This window comes from Pelophylax lessonae, assembly GCF_965119305.1.
Source record: "Pelophylax lessonae genome assembly, chromosome: 2".
NCBI classification, from domain to species: Eukaryota; Metazoa; Chordata; class Amphibia; order Anura; family Ranidae; genus Pelophylax; species Pelophylax lessonae.
The window spans coordinates 78934308-78958021 of NC_138769.1; positions in this window are offsets into that span (position 1 = coordinate 78934308).

The following is a 23714-nucleotide window of genomic DNA, read 5'->3' on the forward strand; positions in this document are numbered from 1 at the left end:
TAGATTCGCTTACAGGGATGTTAGCATTTGCCAGTGACTTTTGTAAGTCTTTAGCTGACACTCTAGGATTAGTCTGCGCTGTGCTCTTGCAGTCATCTTTACAGGACGGCCACTCCTAGGGAGAGTAGCAGCAGTGCTGAACTTTCTTCATCTATAGACAATTTGTCTTACCATGGGCTGATGAACAGCAAGGCTTTTGGAGATACTTTTATAACCCTTTCCAGCTTTATGCAAGTCAACAATTCTTAATCATAGGTCTTCTGAGAGCTCTTTTGTGCGAGGCATCATTCACATCAGGCAATGCTTCTTGTGAAGAGCAAAGCTAGAACTGGTGTGTGTTTTTTATAGGGCAGGGGAACTGTAACCATCACCTCCAATCTCATCTCATTGATTGGACTCCAGTTTGCTGACATCTCACTCCAATTAGCTCTTGGAGATGTCATTAGTCCAGGGGTTCACATACTTTTTCCACCTGCACTGTGAATGTTTACATGGTGTGTTCGATAAAAACATGGCAACATTTCATTCTTTGTGTGTTATTAGTTTAAGCAGACTGTGATATTCTATTGTTGTGACTTAGATGATGATCAGATCACATTTTATGACCAATTTGTGCAGAAATCCATATCATTCCAAAGGGTTCACATACTTTTTCTTGCAGCTGTATAACATTCCCAAAAAAAAAAAAAAAAAAGTAAAATCAAAACTTTTAACATTTTAGGCCAATTTGTTTTCTGTTACATATTTTTGGTAAAAAAAAAAAATTGAGATTTATGTCATTTTTATTGTTTTTTTTTTACTATTAATGGCGGTGATCTGCGATTTTTAGCGGGACTGCGACATTGCGACACACAGATCGGACCCCTAACTGACATTTTTGACACTTTTGGGGGGGACCAATGACATTACTATGATACTCAGTGCTAATAATTTGCAGTAAAGGCCCGTACATACGTACCGATTGTCGGCCGTAAATATTCGGCCAACGTCCTATCGGCCGATTGTCGGCTTGTTAGTATGATGCTTCCGACAACCGACTGCGACTTTTCGGCCGAACAAAATCTGGTGTGCAGGCTATAAAATTTTTGTTGGCCAACAAAGAACGGCCGATTGTTCGTCAGTCAGTACAGATTTCGGCCGACAAAAGCCAGATGAGCAAGACTGGGCATGCTCAGAGAAGAAAAAACACACGGAAAGTTAACCATCACATGACATCACTTCTGCAGTTGCTTGTTGTTGGCCGACAAAATTCGTGTGCAGTCTTGAGCACTTTTCAACCAACACGACAGCACTGGACAAAAGACGGCCGATCGTTCGGCCGACAATCGGTGCGTGTGTACGGGGCTTTACTGTAATAATGGCAGGGAAGGGGTTAACACTGTGGGTGATCAAGGGGTTAAATGTGAGCCTAGAGGAGTGATTCTAACTGTAAGGGGGCGGGGCTTGTGAAATGATCACAGAGACCTGCGATCCTACATAGAAAGATCACAGGCACTCTGTGATAATTCCTGGGAGAAGAACAATCAGCTGCGTTTACAACAGCTGACCGTCCTTTTCTCTCAGCGGGGAACGAACGTGGGTGTCAGGCGGAAATCAGAGCGCCAGCCCCGTGCATCGGAATCACCGCTGCCTAGCTGCAGGCGCGCGACCGACGTAGGTCTACGTCAGGTTGCGCTGGAGGGCCGCACTGCCGCAGTAAATAGGCGGCTGGCGGTCAGGAAGAGGTTAACAGACGTATCATTAATGGGCCATATACAATCACTGTAGCTGCTGACTTTTAATAAAAGGATACCTACCTGTCCATGCATCCAGCACTGTCCTCACCTAGGGCGGCTCTTTGCTGGTGTTCAGGTCCCCAGCACCGGCATGTTTACTATGGGAAGCAAACTCCCCACTGCGCATGCGCGATCCACACTGCACTAAAAGGCCTCCTGGAACATTTGGCGTGGGGGAGAACTAATCGCCTAGGTGGTCAGAGTGGAAGTGGGGAGTGGATACCAGTAAAAGCTAGGTACTCCCCCCCCCCCCCCCCCATAAAAATAAATAAAGCTACTATGATAGAGGAGGGAAAAAAGTTGAATAAATGTGGAGCTTCCCCTTTTGGTTGAAGTTCCACTTTAAGCAGTTATAGAAAGTGCTGTGATCGGGGCTGTGCTCATAAGACTGATTAGTCCCATAATAATTGTCCTGCAAGCCCCCTTTGTTCCCCTGCTCCCTCCTCTACCATTCTCCTTTTCTATTGGGCAGTGCATATCCAGTCAGTCTAGGACTAACATCGCCATCATAAATGCCCTCTGGCAGTACAGTTCCAGCACTCGGCGGATTAAACTTTACTAATGATCACTGCTGCACTTGAGTTGGCATTGCTTCTGTTTTTGCTGGTCTGGATGCCAAATGTTATCTTATGTCCCTACTGTTAATCACTTTGTACGCTAAATTGTGTTATCATTGTTAATTCATTTTATACTTGCCTAGTTACCAACCATATTAGGTGACAATATATTAACCACTTCTGGACCGGAAGGATTTGCCCCCAACGACCAGGCCATTTTTTGCGATTTGGCACTGCGTTAATTTAACGGACAATTGCGCGATGCTGTACCTAAATAAAATTGATGTCCTTTTTTTTTACCACAAATAGAACTTTTTTGGTGGTATTTGATCACCTCTGCAAATTTTATTTTTTTGCGCTTTAAACAAAGAAAAAAAAAAAAAAAGAGCGACAATTCTGAAAAAAAAAAAAAAAAAATTCACATTCTGCTATATAACATTCCCAAAAAAAGAAAATGTAAAAATCAGAATTTTTTAACATTTTAGGCCAATTTGTTTTCTGCTACATATTTTTGGTAAAAAAAAAAAAATATAGTAATAGGAATAAGTGTATTTTAATTGGTTTGCGCAAACGTTATCGGATCTACTAACTAAGGGAAAGATTTATGTCATTTTTATTGTTTTTTTTTTTACTAGTAATGGCAGCGATCTGTGATTTTTTGCGGGACTGTGACATTGCGGCGGACAGATCGGACTGACATTTTTGACACTTTTGGGGGGACCAGTGACATTACTACATTAATCAGTGCTAAAAATATCCACTGTTACTGTAATAATGACACTGGCAGGGAAGGGGTTAACACAGTGGGTGATTAAGGGGTTAAATGTAATTCTAGGGGAGTGATTCTAACTGTATGTGGGATGGGCTTGTGAAATGACCACAGAGACATGTGATCCTATATAGAAGGCACACAGGCGCTCTGTGATCATTCCAGAGAGAAGAATGGTCGGCTGTGTTTACAATAGCTGACCGTCCTTCTCTCTCATCGGGGAACGATCGCGGGTGGCTGGCGGCAATCGGAGCCACTGGGTCCCCGCTGCCAAGTTAGCTGCAGGTGCGCGACCGACATAGAGCTACTTTGGTTCACGCAGAAAGGCCAGCCTGCCGCAGAAAATCTTCCGGTCCAGAAGTGGTTAAGTTTGCTTTTTCTACCTGGTTGTTTTTTTTTTTTTAAATAACACTACTATTGGGTACTAAGTATTAATTTCAGTGATTTCCTGTGATATTGTATGTTTGCACACTCAACCATTGTGTGTTATAGAGGGACTGAGGCTTTTGGAAAAGATTGGAGCATAGAACAGAGGACCAGTGGCGGCTGGTGTATATGGGGCGCAGGGGCACCGCCCCCCTATCCATGTGTCCGGGCCCCTAATACACATGCGGGGCGCCGGACACATGGAGTTCAATGGGGATTTTTTTTTTTTTAGCCATGTGATTAGAGCCAGAGGCTCTCACAGGCTAAAAAAAAGGGTGGGCTCGGAGCGCAGAGCAGTGTGCCCCGAGCCCACCCAGTTGTGTGACAATAGCGAATGAAAATTCGCTATTGTCACACGGATCCTCCTCCTGGCCAGTCAGGAAGCGGGTTATGAGTCACGTTTCCCAATTGGCTGAAAGGAGAAGCCATGCTTTTGGGCATGGAGGAGGGAGGAGACGCAGAAGCTGCGTCACTGTTACCGCCACCGTTGCTGATGTCCAGGCAGGGTGAGTGATCCTGTCCTGTCCAGGGGGTCCTGTCCTGGGGGTCCTGTCCTAGGTGTCCTGTCCTGTCCCGGGGGTCCTGTCCTGGGCGTCCTGTCCTGTCCTGGGGGTCCTGTCCTGGGCGACCTGTCCTGGGGGTCCTGTCCTGTCCTGGGCGTCCTGCCTGGGGGGGTCCTGTCCTGGGCGTCCTGTCCTGGGTGTCCTGTCCTGTACTGGGGGTCCTGTCCTGAGGGTCCTGTCCTGTCCTGGGCATCCTGTCCTGTCCTGAGGGTCCTGTCCTGGGGGTCCTGTCCTGGGTGTCCTGTCCTGAGGGGCCTGTCCTGAGGGGCCTGTCCTGGGGGTCCTGTCTTCTGCGTCCTGTCCTGTCCTGAGGGTCCTGTCCTGGGCGTCCTGTCCTGTCCTGAGGGTCCTGTCCTGGGTGTCCTGTCCTGTCCTGAGGGTCCTGTCCTGAGGGTCCTGTCCTGGGGGTCCTGTCCTGGGGGTCCTGTCCTGAGCATCCTGTCCTGTCCTGGGGGTCGTGTCCTGGGCGTCCTGTCCTGGGGGTCCTGTCCTGGGCATCCTGTCCTGGGCATCCTGTCCTGGGGGTCCTGTCCTGGGGGTCCTGTCCTGGGCGTCCTGTCCTGTTGGTCCTTTCCTGGGGGTACTGTCCTTTTCTTCCTGTCTTGTCCTAGGCATCCTGTCCTAGGGGTCCTGTCCTGGGCGTCCTGTCCTGGGGGTCCTGTCCTTGGTGTCCTGTCCTGTCCTAGGTGTCCTGTCCTGGGCGTCCTGTCCTGTCCTGTCCTGAGGGTCCTGTCCTGGGTGTCCTGTCCTGTCCTGAGGGTCCTGTCCTGAGGGGCCTGTCCTGTCCTGGGTGTCCTGTCCTGAGGGTCCTGTCCTGAGGGGCCTGTCCTGTCCTGGGGGTCCTGTCCTGGGCATCCTATCCTGAGCATCCTGTCCTGGGGGTCCTGTCCTGGGCGTCCTGTCCTGGGCATCCTGTCCTGGGGGTCCTGTCCTGGGGGTCCTGTCCTGTCGGTCCTTTCCTGGGGGTACTGTCCTTGGCTTCCTGTCTTGTCCTAGGCATCCTGTCCTAGGGGTCCTGTCCTGGGGGTCCTGTCCTTGGTGTCGTGTCCTGTCCTGTCCTAGGTGTCCTGTCCTGTCCTGGGGGTCCTGTCCTGTCGTGGTCCGGGGATGTGCGGCCTGGTGTGATGGGGGGGGGTGTATGGTGCGGTCTGTCCGCTGCCCCCTCCCCGGCCCATGGAGCACCAGCCGCCACTGCAGAGGACCCATCCTAACCAGTGGCTCCTATAGAGTAGTGCTACTCTATGTCACAGGAGGGGACTCTGAAAAACAAAAACTGCTGTGTTAAGCGAACAGTGACAGAATGCAGCATCTATGTCATTTTGCACACAGTCCCCCTTTAAGGATAACTATACAAAAATTATAGGTAAGCTTCAAATTCGAACTCCAGGCTAACCAAACATTGTCTACATACTGTACAAGATTCATGTGTATTCTTACCTAAATCTTTATTTGCTTTGTGTATTTCTTCCAGGTCTGTGCAATAATCCAGTGTAAAACATTTGTGCAGGAACTTCCTGTAATAAAGACTGCTTTCTCTCCTTGTGCAGTGTGACTGGTCTTGTCTCCGCCCCTTCCTGATGTTTTCTGCAGGCAGCTTGCTGGACAGCTTGCACAACTTTGCTCTCTACACAGACCATGTATAGCACAGTGATGAGGTCACTGCTAATTTTACAAGAAAATATCTGGGTTCACAAAGGCAATGTGTGCATAAAAAGTGGATATATCCTTTGTGGCTATTGCAGAATGTATTTAAATATTTTTTGTTTTGTGGCTGGAGGTCATCTTTAATACCTGTGACAAGCTGCATCATATATTTCATTTTTTTATATTCCCCATAGATCTTTTTTACAATGGGGGTGCAGAAAGGTTTCTGGAAAGTCAAGGACGCACCCACAATGTCTCTGCATAGGTGCCCTCTGCTATCTATGTCTGTTAGGGACAGAGCCTGCCTTTTCTATGTAATACATCTTCTTTAAGTGGATGTGATTTTTTATTTTTAGAATCCTATGAAACTTTTCTATCACCTTTTCATCAAGGAATACGCCCCATAAGCTAACACTCCACCCTCTGCAGTTCGTACCCCACCTCCATGACACAGACAGGTAAGCCAAAGGTAAATCCCTTCTATCCTGGGTGTCTATTCAACTGTAAAGTCACATCTGATAATGATTGTGTGGGAAAAGCCCTTTACTTGAAACATAAACTGCCCATGTTAGAACTTTATTAAGATTTGTTCACATGAGCGACCAGGGGGCGGTAAAACCAGGTGGATAAGCTGTTCTCTACCCCTGCTGATAGTTTTCTTGTTGAAGTTGGAGTAAAAAAAAAAATAAAACGAATGCAGCCACCACAATAATTGACTAGTAAGCTGCAATATATTACATTTTTCTTAGGTTAAGATACACTTTAAAGAAAATGCCCTAGCAGCAAAGGACCACTGGAAGAAGAATTTCTTTTTAGGGCACCATTCAATCCCAAATCATACTGGTACGATGCGGGGAAACCCTGCGAATCAGTGGCGATTCCCTCATCGCACCAGAATGGCTGGGAGTGTCAATGTAAAGTTAATGACACCCCAGATAAGTTCGCAGATCGCAGTGCGAACTGTGAAATTGTGCAGGAATCAGATCGCATAGCTGTGAACACCCATGTTATCCAATTCCAGTGCGAACCAAAAAAAGGGTCCTGCATCATTTTGGTGTGAATGCAATGCGATTTCAGCCATACCTTTTGTATGGCTGAAATCGCATTGCACAGATATATCGCATGTGATCTGCACAGCAATGCAGTGCGAATCACATGCGATGTCTGGCATTGCACTAGTGTGAACGGCACTCGCACCTATGCAGTTTGCTTTTGAGGGTTTCTGCAGTACTTCTTGCCGCTTTTTACAGTGATTTTACCGCAATTTGCATTTTTTTGCGCTTTTTTTTGGGGGGGGGGCAAATTTGTTGTTGAAGAGTTTAATAAACGCAAATTGCTGAAACAACGCAGTAAAAACGCACTAAATGCTTTTCTTCAGCTTTTTCAATTGAGGTCTATTGAACCAAAAAAAGCACCGTTTTGCGTTTACAAAAGTCCTTGACCCTTTCCAAAAACACAGAGGTACAAAAATGCATTGATGTGAAGGTGTTCCATAGGAACCCATGATAAAAATAATGTCCTGCGTTTCTGCAAAAAGCATGAAAAAAAACGCACTGGTGTGAATGGAGCCTTAAGGAGGATTTTATATACTATACTATACACTGCACTTTCCTGCGTCAATTACTTGGATTTTGGGCTATCCCTTTAAGGCCTCCTTCACACACCTCCAGTGCATTTTGACATGTGACTGTACACACACCTAAGGATCTGTTCACACCGCGTTTTTGCAATAATGCGCACATTACTGCAACATTTTTTTAAGTGCACTGGTGCAATGAAGTGCCATTCATTCTGAATGGCAGGTTTTGTTGGCATTCCATTCAAATTAAATGGGATGTCTCAACATAATGCACCTTAACCACTTGCCGACCGCTGCAGGACAATACACGGCGGCGGTCAGCCCCTCCTGGGCAAAGTGACGTTTCTACAGTGGTTTTTGTGGTGCGTTTTGCATTTCTATGCTTTTTGGCCAATTTGTGTGCAGCATCCTCATTAAAATGGTTGTATACCCCGCTTGGTGATTTTTACCTACAGGTAAGCTTATAATAAGTCTTACCAGCAGGTAAAATGAATATCTCTTAAACCTCCATGGTTTAGGAGATATTCACCCTGCATGCGGCCACTGACATCAGCGGCACATGCACTCTGAAGGTCCGGTGTATCGTGCCAGAACTTCAGAGCTCCTTGCCAGAACAGAGGGCATTTGCTGCTCCGGCAACTCACAGCGCTGGAGCCCGCGAAGCCATAGGAATCACTGAGGGAACATGTTAGCCCCCTCAGACTGACTGGGCGCCAGTGGCGGCTGGTGCTCAAAATTTTTGGGGGGGCGCAAACAAAAAAAAAAATAATAGGCATTGCTTTGCAGCAAAAAACGCTGTAAAAAATTGCATGACTTTGAGGTTGCAAAAGTGTGAAAGGGGCCTTCAGTAATTAAGGTATAGTGTGCCCCCTTTCAATGCAGAGAGACCAGCGTGCCCCCTTTCAATGCAGAGTGACCACTGTGCCCCCTTTCAATGCAGAGTGACCACTGTGCCCCCTTTCAATGCAGAGAGACCGGCGTGCTCCCTTTCAATGCAGAGAGACGAGCGTGCCCCCTTTCAATGCACAGAGACCAGCGTGCCCCCTTTCAATGCAGAGATGCCAGCGTGCCCCCTTTCAATGCAGAGAGACCAGCGTGCCCCCTTTCAAAGCAGAGAGACCAGCGTGCCCCCTTTCAATGCATAGTGACCAGCATGCCCCCTTTCAATGCACAGTGACCAGCGTGCCCCCTTTCAATGCAGTGACCAGCGTACATGCCCCCTTTCAATGCAGTGACCAGCGTGCGTGCCCCCTTTCAATGCAGTGACAGAGTGTACATGCCCCCTTCAATGCAGTGACCAGCGTACATGCCCCCTTCAATGCAGTGACCAGCGTACATGCCCCCTTCAATGCAGTGACCAGCGTACATGCCCCCTTTAATGCAGTGACCAGCGTACATGCCCCATTCAATGCAGAGATCAGCGTGCGTGCCCCCTTCAATGCAGTTACCAGCGTACATGCCCCCTTCAATGCAGAGATCAGCGTGCGTGCCCCCTTACTTACCTGGAGCAGCTGCGGCGGCGGGCGGCTTATCCTCAGTCCCGGCGGCGGCTTCTCCTCAGTCCCGGCGGCGCATCTCCTTGAGTCCTCCCGCCTCCTCCTCGGCCAATGGCATGGGGTTTGCCTTGCGGCCAATCAGGAATCAGGTATTAAACCCACTCCCTGATTGGCCAGGAGGAAGATCCGTGTGATAATAGCGAATTTTAATTCGCTATTGTCACACAATGGGTGGAGTCGGGGCGCACTGCTCTACGCCCCGGGTCCACCCTTTGCTGCAGCCTATTAGAGCCTCTGGCTCTAATCAGGTGATGCAAAAAAAAAAAAAGCCCCATTGAACTCCATGCGTCCGGCGCCCCTGCATGCGGATACGGGGGCTTCGTTCTAAGGTACTGTATGTCCTAATGTGCTACTATGCAATGCATACTAGCACATTTTGCTACTGTCTTGCAGGTTTTTTTTTTTTAAAGCGGATTACTACCACTTTAATGTCTATTGAACAAAAAAGAACCATTTTGAGTTAAAAAAAAAAAGTCCCTGACCCTTTCCAAAAACACATAGATGTGAACATGTCCCATAGGAAACCATGTTAAATGGACTGTAGTGCGTTTCTGCAAAAAGCACCAAAAAGCTTATAGGTGTGAACCAGGTCTTACAGAATGATGAATTTTAATGTCCGTTAGTACTTTGCCACGCAATGCTGTGCTGCAATGCAAGTCCATTGGAAGGTGCGTTGAGGTACACTGCCACAAAATGTGATATGCCCTTAATGTGCAGTATTTTCAGTGTTAAAGTGTGTGTTGTGTTACGACTATTTGTTTTGAATGGGCTGCCAACACACAACTAATACGGACATATATATATTAATATGTATATATATATTTGTATGGTGTCTGGCAGTTCCCAATTAATATACACTATATTACCAAAAGTATTGGGACGCCTACTTTTACACACACATGAACTTTAATGGCATCCCAGTCTTAGTCTGTAGGGTTCAATATTGAGTTGGCCCACCCTTTGCAGCTAGAACAGCTTCAACTCCTCTGGGAAGGCTGTCCACAAGGTGTAGGAGTGTGTCTATGGGAATGTTTGATTATTCTTCCAGAAGCCCATTTGTGAGGTCAGGCGCTGATGTTGGATGAGAAGACCTGGCTCGCAGTCTCTGCTCTAATTCATCCCAAAGATGTTCTGTTGGGTTGAGGTCAGGACTCTGTGCAGGGCAGTCATGTTCCTCCAACCCCAAACTCGCTCATCCAGCGCTTCTGGAAGAATGGTCAAACATTCCCATAGACACACTCCTAAACCTTGTGGACAGCCTTCCCAGAAGAGTTGAAGCTGTTATAGCTGCAAAGGGTGGACCAACTCTATATTGAACCCTAAAGACTAAGACTGGAATGCCATTAAAGTTAATGTGCGTGTAAAGGCAAGCGTCCCAATACTTTTGTTATTATAGTGTATAAAATAATTGTTTCCTTGTATTTGCAGCGCATTACTCTGTAAAAATAAATACAATCATTAATTATACAATTTCTTATCGGGATTATTTCAGCCTTATCTGATCCTGATGAACCTGTCATATGAGTAGATTACGCTCAATGCGCAGAGAACATAATTAGATGTTGGTATGTGTGTTGCTTGCTTCGCGCTGTTTTAATTATACTAAAGCCTTAGGCTATAAAAATAATGATTTAAGCAGTAAGAATATCACTAACCTTTCCTTAACAAAAAACAGCAGCTGCTTGTTATTTCACAATACACCCACATCTAGTTAGCGGAGGTAGACAGCAGTTTTGTCTCATGTGATGTGATTCCAAGTTACTGAAAATAAAATGACAACAGCGTGACATTCGGGAGAGTCACCTCTGATAGTATCTAAGGCAACCAAGGACAGGAGCTGGCTCGATGAATCCCTAAAATGTTATTTTGCATAGGAGAACTTTATACTAAGGGGTGTATCTATAAAACATTCACATAGCTATTCATCCATCTAATCTACATGGTAATTGGTTCTGTGTAAATGGGACAAAATCGAATGTTCTCAGGGTATATTCTCTGCAGATCAAATGTTATTCATTGGAAGAAAAATTGTGAATGGGGAAAATACTTTATTATGGCCACTAGATGGTGCTCAGTATTATAAAATAAAAAATAAACATGCTACTTCGCTCCATCTAATGGTCAAATTGTGGTATTTATAATTTTTTTTTAATAAATAATATTCAATCTGTAGATAAAATAGCCTAAGAACATTCGTTTTGGCCCATTGAATGAATTTACATGCAGTTTAGATGGATAAAAAGCTATGCTCATTTTTATTTTAGAAAAGGCATCTCTATGTGTTCAGGCCTGGATTTGTGGGCAGACCATACGGGTCTTGACACACAGGGTAATGGAGTGCAGAGAGGGCACCATTTAGCTTGGAATGAAATCTTGTGCCCAATCAGTAAATTCTTGCCAGTGTTTATAAATGCTGCCTGCTCACACTGTGTGCGAATAGCTGGAGCTATCTGTGGCAGGGGTCAGATTTGTACTCTGTACAGATCCATGGCTGGTGCTGCTGCTATTCACATGTAACTGCTCATCTGAGTGCATACATGAAAACAGAGCCTCCAACTGACCCTGAATGCAGACAGTGTGCCTCCAGGGACAGGTTGTGCCCAGGGTCAGTGTGCCTCCAGGGTTAGTGTGCGTCCAGGGTCAGCATTTCTCTGGCTAGTGCTGCTGCTATTCACATGTAACTGCTCATCTGAGTGCATACAGGAAAACAGAGCCTCCAACTGATCCTGAATGCAGACAGTGTGTATGTGCAGCTGCCTACGATTGGCGGTGTGCAGTGACGGCTTCCTGGCGGGATTGCTCAGGTGGGTTGGGACCAGTGGCGGCCCGTGCATAGGGGGCGCCAGGGCGCCGCCCCCCTACCCCTAAAAAAAACGAAAAAAAAAAAGAAAAAAAAAAAACAAAACGAACAAATAAAGTTGTATAAAAAAAAAAAATTGGGTTTGCCGGCCTGAACCCAAGGAACTGGTGGCTAGGGGGGGGTGGGGTTACGTCCCAGAAGAGGCGCCGATTGTCTGCCTTCTGGGGGGTAGGGGGGTATCCTGGGCGCAAGTCTTTGCGGTTGGACACCCCCACTTTCTGATATCCTGGCTGTGATTGGTCCAGTCTACAGCCTGGACCAATCATCATCCAGGATATCGCTGACGTCGCAATGGGGGCGGTGCTGGTGCGTGCGTCAGTCACTCACCGTCACCGCCGCTCAGAGAAAAGGAGAGGCCGCCCGCCGGTTCCCGCCGCCGAGACGAGGGAGGAGGACCCGCCGCAGAAGAGGAGGAAGAAGCTGAGCCGCACGCCGCCAGGTAAGTTTGAACGGAGCAGGCCGCCCGTCGGTTCCCACCGCCGAGGGAGAAGGACCCGCCGCAGAAGAGGAAGAAGCTGAGCCGCCCCGCCGTCAGGTAAGTTTGAACGGAGCACGCACGCTGGTCTCTGCATCGATTGGGGGACAATGCTGTGGCGCTCTGCAATCATTGGGGGACAATGCTGGCGCTCTGCAATCATTGGGGGACAATGCTGGCACTCTGCAATCATTGGGGGACAATGCTGGCACTCTGCAATAATTGGGGGACAAAGCTGGCACTCTGCAATCATTGGGGGACAATGCTGTGGTGCTCTGCAATCATTGGGGGACAATGCTGGCACTCTGCAATCATTGGGGGACAATGCTGGCGCTCTGCAATCATTGGGGGACAATGCTGGCACTCTGCAATAATTGGGGGACAAAGCTGTGGTGCTCTGCAATCATTGGGGGACAATGCTGGCACTCTGCAATCATTGGGGGACAATGCTGGCGCTCTGCAATCATTGGGGGACAATGCTGTGGCGCACTCTGCAATAATTGGGGGACAAAGCTGGCACTCTGCAATCATTGGGGGACAATGCTGTGGCGCTCTGCAATCATTGGGGGACAATGCTGGCACGCTGCAATCATTGGGGGACAATGCTGGCACTCTGCAATCATTGGGGGACAATGCTGGCGCTCTGCAATCATTGGGGGACAATGCTGGCACTCTGCAATCATTGGGGGACAATGCTGTGGCGCTCTGCAATCATTGGGTTACAATGCTGTGGCGCTCTGCAATCATTGGGGTACAATGCTGTGGCGCTCTGCAATCATTGGGGGACAATGCTGTGGCGCTCTGCAATCATTGGGGGACAATGCTGTGGCGCTCTGCAATCATTGGGGGACAATGCTGTGGCGCTCTGCAATCATTGGGATACAATGCTGTGGCGCTCTGCAGTGATTGGGGACAATGCTGTGGCGCTCTGCAGTGATTGGGGACAATGCTGTGGCGCTCTGCATTGAAAGGGGCTCGCACGCTGAACTCTGCATTGATGGGGGCACGGAACAGTTGCATTGAAGGGGGCACGCACGCTGAACTCTGCACAGTGTTTATTGCATTGAAGGGGGCATGCACGCTGAACTCTGCATTGTGGGGGCACAGCACAGTGTTCATTGCATTGAAGGGGGCACAGCACAGTTGCATTGAAGGGGGCATGCAAGCTGAACTCTGCATTGTTGGGGCATAGCACAGAGTTCATTGCATTGAAGGGGGCACAGTGTTTATTGCATTGGAGGGGGCACAGCACAGTGTTTATTGCATTGAAGGGGGCACAGCACAGTGTTCATTGCATTGTGGGGGCACAGCACAGTGTTTATTGCATTGAAGGGGGCACAGCACGGTGTTTATTGCATTGAAGGGGGCACAGCACAGTGTTTATTGCATTGAAGGGGGCACAGCACAGTGTTTATTGCATTGAAGGGGGCACAGCACAGTGTTTATTGCATTGAAGGGGGCATGCACGCTGAACTCTGCATTGTTGGGGCACAGCACAGTGTTCATTGCATTGAAGGGGGCATAGCACAGTGTTCATTGCATTGAAGGGGGCACAGAACAGTGTTTATTGCATTGAAGGGGGCACAGCACAGTGTTTATTGCATTGAAGGGGGCACAGCACAGTGTTTATTGCATTGAAGGGGGCACAGCACAGTGTTTATTGCATTGAAGGGGGCACAGCACAGTGTTTATTGCATTGAAGGGGGCATGCACGCTGAACTCTGCATTGTTGGGGCACAGCACAGTGTTTATTGCATTGAAGGGGGCACAGCACAGTGTTTATTGCATTGAAGGGGGCACAGCACAGTGTTTATTGCATTGAAGGGGGCACAGCACATTGTTCATTGCATTGAAGGGGGCACAGCACAATTGCATTGAAGGGGGCATGCAGCTGAACTCTGCATTGTGGGGGCACAGCACAGTGTTTATTGCATTGAAGGGGGCATAGCACAGTGTTCATTGCATTGAAGGGGGCACAGCACAGTTGCATTGAAGGGGGCATGCAAGCTGAACTCTGCATTGTTGGGGCATAGCACAGAGTTCATTGCATTGAAGGGGGCACAGTGTTTATTGCATTGAAGGGGGCACAGCACAGTGTTTATTGCATTGAAGGGGGCACAGCACAGTGTTTATTGCATTGAAGGGGGCACAGCACAGTGTTCATTGCATTGTGGGGGCACAGCACAGTGTTTATTGCATTGAAGGGGGCACAGCACGGTGTTTATTGCATTGAAGGGGGCACAGCACAGTGTTTATTGCATTGAAGGGGGCACAGCACAGTGTTTATTGCATTGAAGGGGGCACAGCACAGTGTTTATTGCATTGAAGGGGGCATGCACGCTGAACTCTGCATTGTTGGGGCACAGCACAGTGTTCATTGCATTGAAGGGGGCATAGCACAGTGTTCATTGCATTGAAGGGGGCACAGAACAGTGTTTATTGCATTGAAGGGGGCACAGCACAGTGTTTATTGCATTGAAGGGGGCACAGCACAGTGTTTATTGCATTGAAGGGGGCACAGCACAGTGTTTATTGCATTGAAGGGGGCACAGCACAGTGTTTATTGCATTGAAGGGGGCATGCACGCTGAACTCTGCATTGTTGGGGCACAGCACAGTGTTTATTGCATTGAAGGGGGCCCAGCACAGTGTTTATTGCATTGAAGGGGGCACAGCACAGTGTTTATTGCATTGAAGGGGGCACAGCACATTGTTCATTGCATTGAAGGGGGCATGCACGCTGAACTCTGCATTGTGGGGGCACAGCACAGTGTTTATTGCATTGAAGGGGGCATAGCACAGTGTTCATTGCATTGAAGGGGGCATAGCACAGTGTTCATTGCATTGAAGGGGGCACAGCACAATGTTCATTGCATTGAAGGGGGCACGCACGCTGAACTCTGCATTGAAGGGGGCATGTACGCTGGTCACTGCATTGAAAGGGGGCATATACCATCTCCTGTACCATGACCTGTGACATGCCTATACCATATCTGTGCCATGCCTATACCATCACCTGTGCCATGCCTGTACCATCACCTATGCCATGCCTATACCATCACCTGTGCCATGCCTGTACCATGACTTCAAAGTCACGCAATTTTTTACTGCGTTTTTTGACGCGAAGCAATACCTATTACATTTTTCTTTTTGCGCCCCCCCAAAAATTTTGAGCACCAGCCGCCACTGGTTGGGACTACAATCCGAACACGCCTGAGCTCATCCCTTCTTACCTGCCTTTCTGTACCCATAGCTCACTGTAGAAATCTGGCAAGCCGAAGATGATTGCACTCCCTCGCAAGCTTAGGAGTGACGTCACTTCTGCCGGACCATTGAAAGCAGACGGGGACCGAGGCCAGCCTGGAGCTCCGGGATGCCGCATTTCTGGATCCAAGGTGAGTATAGTTCTATTCAGTTTAGCAGGGACCAGTGAATTTCAGTCCATCCGTGGACATTCGTGTTTTGACAGTTTAATCCAATGATCGACTTTTGTTAAATGGGATGTTATTGATTATTATTATGAAATTTTTCATTTGATCAGCTTTTTCTAACAGCAGACAAGTCTCTGCTGTCAAAATACAATAACACAGAGGGGAGGAATCCTCCATTCATCTTAGGGCGGCTTCACACAGCGATTTTGCTAAAGTGCAGCTTACCTGTGCTTTCCCATATACTTCTATCAGGTCCTGCAATTTTGGTGCAGTTTCAGAAAGTGCACCAAAACTCCTGCATGCTGCATCTTTGGTGCGCTTTCTGAAACTGAACCTAAACCACGGTACATAATAGAAGTCTATGGGAAAGCACAGCTAGCCCACACAAAAAAGGTTAGCTGTTCTTTGCCCAAATCGCAGTGGGACCGCACCAGGCAGTGTGAAGCCACCCCTACGTGTGTGGATGGTGGAATCTATTTTATTTTTCTTTTTTTGATCAGCCGCTGGCTGATAGAAAAAAAAAAAAAAACTCAGACATTCTATCTATGACCAGCTTTAACCACTTCTGGACCGGAAAATTTCCCCCCTTAATGACCAGGCCATATTTTGCGATTCTGCACTGCGTTAACTACAATATGTGTGGAGAGAAAGGGTACAGAGATCAACTGGCACCGCCCCCGTAGTAAATTCTACTCTTTCAAACTTCTGCACTGCGTTACTTTAACGGACAATTGCGCGGTCGTGCGATGCTGTACTCAAATATAATTGATGTCCTTTTTTCCCCAAAAATAGAGCTTTCTTTTGGTGGTATTTGATCACCTCTGCAATTTTAATTTTTTGCTCTATAAACAAAAAAAAAGCGACAATTCTGAAAAAAAAAAAACAATATATTTTTCACATTCTGCTATATAACATTCTCCAAAAAAAATTTTTAAAAATCAAAATTGTTTAACATTTTAGTCCAATTTGTTTTCTGCTACATATTTTTGGTAAAAAAAAAAAAAAAAATCACAATAAGCATATTTTGATTGTTTTGTACAAAAGTTATCGTGTCTACTAACTACGAGGAAGATTTATGTCATTTTTATTTATTTTTTTTACTAGTAATGGCGGCGATCTGCTATTTTTTTTTAAACTGCGACATTGCGGCAGACAGATCAGACACCTAACTGACATTTTTGACACTTTTGGGGGGACCAGTGACATTACTACAGTAACATGCTAACAATATGCACTATTACTGTAATAATGACACTGGCAAGGAAGGGGTTAACACTGTGGGTGATCAAGGGGTTAAATGTGAACCTAGGAGAGTGATTCTAACTGTGGGACCATAGAGACCTGTGATCCTATATAGAAGGATCATAGGGGCTCTGTGATCATTCCGGAGAGAAGAACGGTCGGCTGTGTTTACAACAGCTGACCGTTCTTCTCTCTCAGCGGGGAACGATCGCGGGTGTCAGGCGGCAATCAGAGCCGCCTGCCCCGTGCATCGGAGTCACCGCTGCTGAGTGGGGGCGGGAGCGACCGACGTAGGTCTACATCAGTTTGCGCAGGAGGGCTGCACTGCCACAGTAAATAGGCGGCGGGCAGTCAGGAAGAGGTTAACAGACGTATCAGTAATAGGCCATACACACTATATAATTGTCTTTAGATTTTTTCCTTTAGATTTACCAAAACCATATAAAATTAGATCAAATCTAACCACTTTCAATTTGTATGCAATCATAAATGTAAATTTAAAGGAAATCTAATAACAAAAGTTGTATAGTGTGTATCCAGGTTAAAGCCCCGTACACACGCGTCGAAAATCGGCCGGGAATTTTCGTCCGACGGCCGATTTTCGGCTTGTTAGTATGATGCTTCCGACAACCGACTCCGACTTTTCGGCCGAAAAAAATCTGGTGTGCATGCTATAAAGTTTTTGTCTGCCGATTTCCGTGCAGTCAGTACAGATTTCGACAGGGAAAAATCTAATGAGCAAGTCTGGGCAGAACACAAAGAAAGCAAACCAACACATGACATCACTTCTGAAGTAGAATTTTGTTGGGCGAGAAAATTTGTGTGCAGTCTAGGCACATTCCAACCAACAAAACACAACTCTGGACAAAAGACGGCCGATCGGTCGGCCGATAATCGTTGCGTGTGTACTAGGCTTAAGGCTCCAGAAAATGCTGAGTAGCGTGCCAGGCGTGGTGAATGAATGAGTCGGTGTTTTCAGGACAAAGGTGAGCTCCCAGGTGCTACAGAGCAACAAATCCTTCCAGCCAATAGCCATTCAGATGCCTTTCCCTGCACTTTTAAAATCAACTCCTCCCCAAACTGTTTTTAAAGGACCAGTCCAACCAAATTTGATGTGTCAGCAGTATGAAAAGTGACAAAATTCTGGAGAATTGCAAGCAGGATTTGAAACCTGAATCCCCTAACGTGGCAAACTGCTGCATCTATTACATGGGAACAGTGACAAACAAAATGCTTCAATATCAAGAAAAATGTCAAATTGCTAATTTTGTGTACAGACTACAGCAAATCTTACATAGTCTGGCTGAAAAAAGACACAAATCCAGACAGTTCAAACGGCAGTCACGGTTAGTTGAATGTATAATTATATGAAGCTTTGCATTTGTGCATAAACATATTCCAGTGAGCCCAATAATAGGAAATCAGAAACCATCCAGAACCCACCTTCACTACATGGGAAGTTTTATTAAAAAAACAAAAAAATAGGAGGGTTATAACCCCTGTCAGATTTATTTTTGCCATCTGTGTCCCATTGCGGAGATTTCCCTTTACTTCCTGTCCCATAGCCAAACAGGAAGTGAGAGGAAATCCCTGCAAATTAGGAGAATCTCTTGGTGCACCCAGGTCACCAGAACTAGTGTCCCCATTGGAAGATTTCCCCTCTATTACTTTTCTAGGGACAACCAAAATTTGGGGATTTTCTTCTACTTTCACTTTTAATGATAATGATAAACAGGACAAATAGAGAGGGTGAATCTCCCTAATGGGGGCAGAGACAGCAGTAAAAACTGGTTCACACTGATGCAGTAAGGGAAACTGCATGTGATTCAGGGAGGAATCACACTGCATTCTTGTTCAAATCACATGCGATTCTTTGCAGTGCAATTTGAGCCCATTCATTTTGTATGGGTCAAATGGCACCGCCCCTGCACGAAATAGGTGCATGCACCTTTTTTTTGTTGCACTGGATTCAGCCAATCGCACCGTGTTTTTGGACCTGTTTTTGGGGTGTCATTAACTAAACATTGACACTCGCAGCGGTTCGCATGAGTGAAGTGCAACTGTGATGTGATGTGGGAAAAGTGTAGAAATGGCTGAAAGTCCAGCACACCAGTGTGACCGGGACTAAGGCCCCCTTTCACACAGGCGGACTGTTCAGATCCGCCTGTCAGTTTTTTTGGCGGATCTGAATGAACGCCCCATGCATCTCTATGGGGCTTCGGATGTCAGCGGAGACATGTCCGCTGACATCCGATCCGTCAAAACCGGACGAATGGAAACCCTATTTTCCATCCGTCTGGCGGATCGGATCGGATGAGAATGGACATACGCTCCATTCCCATCCGATTCCCCCATAGAGAAGAATGGGGACCTGACAGCTGTGTCTCCGCACACAGCGTGGAGACACAGCTGTCATCCGCCTGCTCAGCAGGGGATCAGCGGATCGACCCCCCGCTGAGAAAAACGGAGTCCGCCTGACGGACTACCGTGTGTGAAAGGGCCCTTAAGTATATATAAAAAAAGGGGGGGGGTGGCAAGCAAGCAGGATTTTCAATTCAGAAGAGACGTGCTTGGTCACTTCAGCATTAAAGTTACTTACCTGCAGGGATGATCTCAGGTGTGTTCGGATCGTAGTCCCAACCCCCCTAAGCAATCCCACCAAGAAGCCGTCACTGCACATCGCCAGTCATAGGCAGCGTGCGATGCGGGAACCCTGCAAATCCACTTCGGGTTCCCGCATCGCACCTGTTTCACAGGCAGTTCACACTGCCATATGCGAACTGCGAGGAGTGTCAACACAAAGTTAATGACACCCCAAAATAAGATCGCATATCGCAGTGTGAACTGTCAATGTGGACAGAAATCGGATTGCATAGGTGTGAACACCCATGCAATATGATTCTGGTGCTAACCAAAAAGGGCCCTGCAAAACTTTGGTTCGAATGCGATGTGAATTCAACCATACAATCTGTATGAATTTGAATTTGCATCGCACAGACATCGCATGTGATTTGTAGAGCAGTGCGGTACGAATCCCATCCAAATGTGTGACATCGCTATAATGTAAACCGGTACTCAGGGTCACCATAGGTCCATGTACTATATAGTGGTTGGAGATTCTAAGGCTCGGCGTCCTTCAGCGTCCAAGACTTGTGCTGACACACCCCCCGCCCCTCCCCTCCACAAATGTTTGCCTTGCAATTCTATTTTAAACTGAATGGGTTTTGTTTTAGAAGGTAAGGGTTCCCATATACTTTGCCATGCTGAGTGAAAACACACTGGCTTAAGCATGTTGCATCACCCTGTCCTGGCACTGCACCGACCATCTGGATGTTTAAATAAAGACTTATGGAGTAATATGACAACACAAACCCGTAAAGTTTTACTTCCTATTTTACTCTAGGGTGTCAGTATTTGCCTTTATACAGAATTTCTGAATAATTGAATTACTCATAATATTGTCATGGATGACCACAGCAGGCTTCAATTACATGATGATAACATCTCACCCCGTGAGGAGGTCAGAGGAGTACACAGGGTCCAATGAACTTCCATACCAGCATTCCAGTATAAAGGGAACCAGAGAAATCAGAGATTGACAGTGCCAGGCTCCATCTATAAATCTGCCAGTCTGTGCCAACAACACTCTCTGGGTCAGTGATCTGGAACAAGCATGCAACAAGTAAACTTGATATAAGAGGGTGCTGTGATGAGGATACCTGATATAAATGGGTGCTGTGATGAGGACACCTGATATAAGGGGGTGCAGTGATGAGGACATCTGATATAAGAGGGTGCTGTTTTGGACACACCTGATATAAGAGGGTGCTGTGGTGAGGACACCTAATATAAAAGGGTGCTGTGTTGGGGACACCTGATATAAGAAGGTGCTATGATGAGGACATCTGATATGAGGGTACTGTGATGGGACACCTGATATAACAGGGTGCTGTGATGAGGACACTTGATTTAAGTGGGTGCTGTGATGAGGACACCTGATATAACAGGGTTCTGTTATGGGACACCTGATATAAGGGGGTGCTGTGATGAGGACATCTGATATAAGAGGGTGCTGTGATGGGACACCTGATATAAGAGGGTGCTGTGATGGGACATCTGATATAAGAGGGTGCTGTGATGGGACATCTGATATAAGAGGGTGCTGTGATGGGACATCTGATATAAGAGGGTGCTGTGATGGGACATCTGATATAAGAGGGTGCTGTGATGAGGACACCTGATATAAGAGGGTTCTGTGATGAGGACACCGGATATAGGAGGGTGCTGAGATGAGAACCCCTGATATAAGAGGGTGCTGTGATGGGACACCTGATATAAGGGGGTGCTGTGATGAGGACACCTGATATAAGAGGGTGCAGTAATGGGACATCTGATATAAGAGGGTGCTGTGATGAGGACACCGGATATAGGAGGGTGCTGTGATGAGAACCCCTGATATACGAGGGTGCTGTGATGGGACATCTGACATAAGAGGGTGCTGTGATGGGACATCTGATATAAGAGGGTGCTATGATGAGGACACCTGATATAAGAGGGTGCTGTGATGGGACATTTGATATAAGAAGGTGCTGTGATGAGGACACCTGATATAAGAGGGTGCTGTGATGAGGATCCCTGATATAAGAGAGTGCTGTGATGGGACATCTGATATAAGAGGGTGCAGTGATGGGACATCTGATATTAGAGGGTGCTGCGATGGGACATCTGATATAAGAGGGTGCAGTGATGGGACATCTGATATAAGAGGGTGCTGTGATGGGACATTTGATATAAGAAGGTGCTGTGATGAGGACACCTGATATAAGAGGGTGCTGTGATGAGGATCCCTGATATAAGAGAGTGCTGTGATGAGGACATCTGATATAAGAGGGTGCTGTGATGGGACACCTGATATAAGAGGGTGCTGTGATGAGACATCTGATATAAGAGGGTGCAGTGATGGGACATCTGATATAAGAGGGTGCAGTGATGGGACATCTGATATAAGAGGGTGCTGTGATGGGACATTTGATATAAGAAGGTGCTGTGATGAGGACACCTGATATAAGAGGGTGCTGTGATGAGGATCCCTGATATAAGAGAGTGCTGTGATGAGGACATCTGATATAAGAGGGTGCTGTGATGAGGACACCTGATATAAGAGGGTGCTGCGATGGGACATCTGATATAAGAGGGTGCTGTGATGGGACATCTGATATAAGAGGGTGCTGCGATGGGACATCTGATATAAGAGGGTGCTGCGATGGGACATCTAAGAGGGTGCTGTGATGGGACATCTGATATAAGAGGGTGCTGTGGTGAGGACACCTGATATAAGAGGGTGCTCTGATGGGACACCTGATATAAGAGAGTGCTGTGATGAGGATCCCTGATATAAGAGGGTGCTGTGATGAGGATCCCTGATATAAGAGGGTGCTGTGATGAGTACATCTGATCTAAGAGGGTGCTGTGATAGGACATCTGATATAAGAGGGTGCTGCGATGGGACATCTGATATAAGAGGGTGCTGCGATGGGACATCTGATATAAGAGGGTGCTGCGATGGGACATCTGATATAAGAGGGTGCTGTGATGGGACACCTTATATAAGAGGGTGCTGTGTTGGGTACACCTGATCTAAGAGGGTGCTGTGATGGGACATCTGATATAAGAGGGTGCTGTGATGGGACACCTTATATAAGAGGGTGCTGTGTTGGGTACACCTGATCTAAGAGGGTGCTGTGATGGGACATCTGATATAAGAGGGTGCTGTGATGAGGACATCTGATATAAGAGGGTGCTGTGATGAGGACAGCTGATATAAGAGGGTGCTGTGATGGGACATCTGATATAAGAGGGTGCTGTGATGGGACACCTGATATAAGAGGGTGCTCTGATGGGACATCCGATATAAGAGGGTGCTCTGGTGAGGACATCTGATATAAGAGGGTGCTGTGATGAGTACACCTGATTAGGGATGATCGAACGGTTCGGGTCGGCCATCGGTTCGACCCAAACATTGACTGTTCGAAATTCGGACGAATTCCAAACTTTTTGCTGAAAAAGTTTGGAATTCGGCAACCAGAACCGACCAAAATGCAATGGGACAGGAACTGGGCTTTAAAAGCCCGTGATTGGACCAGAACCATCAGCAAAAGCCAATTGACGGGGCAGGAGAATGCTAGGAATGTGATTGGAGTGACTAGGGGGTCCAGAGGCCAATCATTAGTGAATACGCCCCCCAGTATATAAGATCGCCCCGCCAAATATCTACCATTTTAATACAGGGCTGTGGAAGAGAGTGGAAGCAGTTCTGTTACTTCTGCTCTCAAAGTGTCATTTAGCAATTATTAGTGTGAGGAAAGGGATATCTAGTGTAGTTAGGGTACTATTTTCCACTATAGTTAGATTTAATAATCTAGTTTCTGTAGGGAAAGTGTTAAGTGTAAGGGGACCGTAGTGTAGTGTAGGGTTAACTGACTCTGACTGCTATGGCAGGGTGACAAAACCCTTCCATTTCAGGGTGACCGCTATAGAGAAAAGATAGTTTCTCTTAGAACACTTATAGAACTGGATAGTAGCTTCGCCCCTGTCACCCTGCTTTTTGTTGCAGGCGTTTATTGGGCTTTTTTGAGGACATGTTTGGAGGCAGGCATGACATCTGAACTTCTGTGTAGGGGTATATATATACACACACACACATGTATGTATATATACACATACACATATATAGGTGTGAAAGTAGCAGAACACTATGCTTGCGCTAATGAAATAATTAACACCCATATGGCTTCTCTGCTATCACACCTATATATGTGTATGTGTATATATATACATA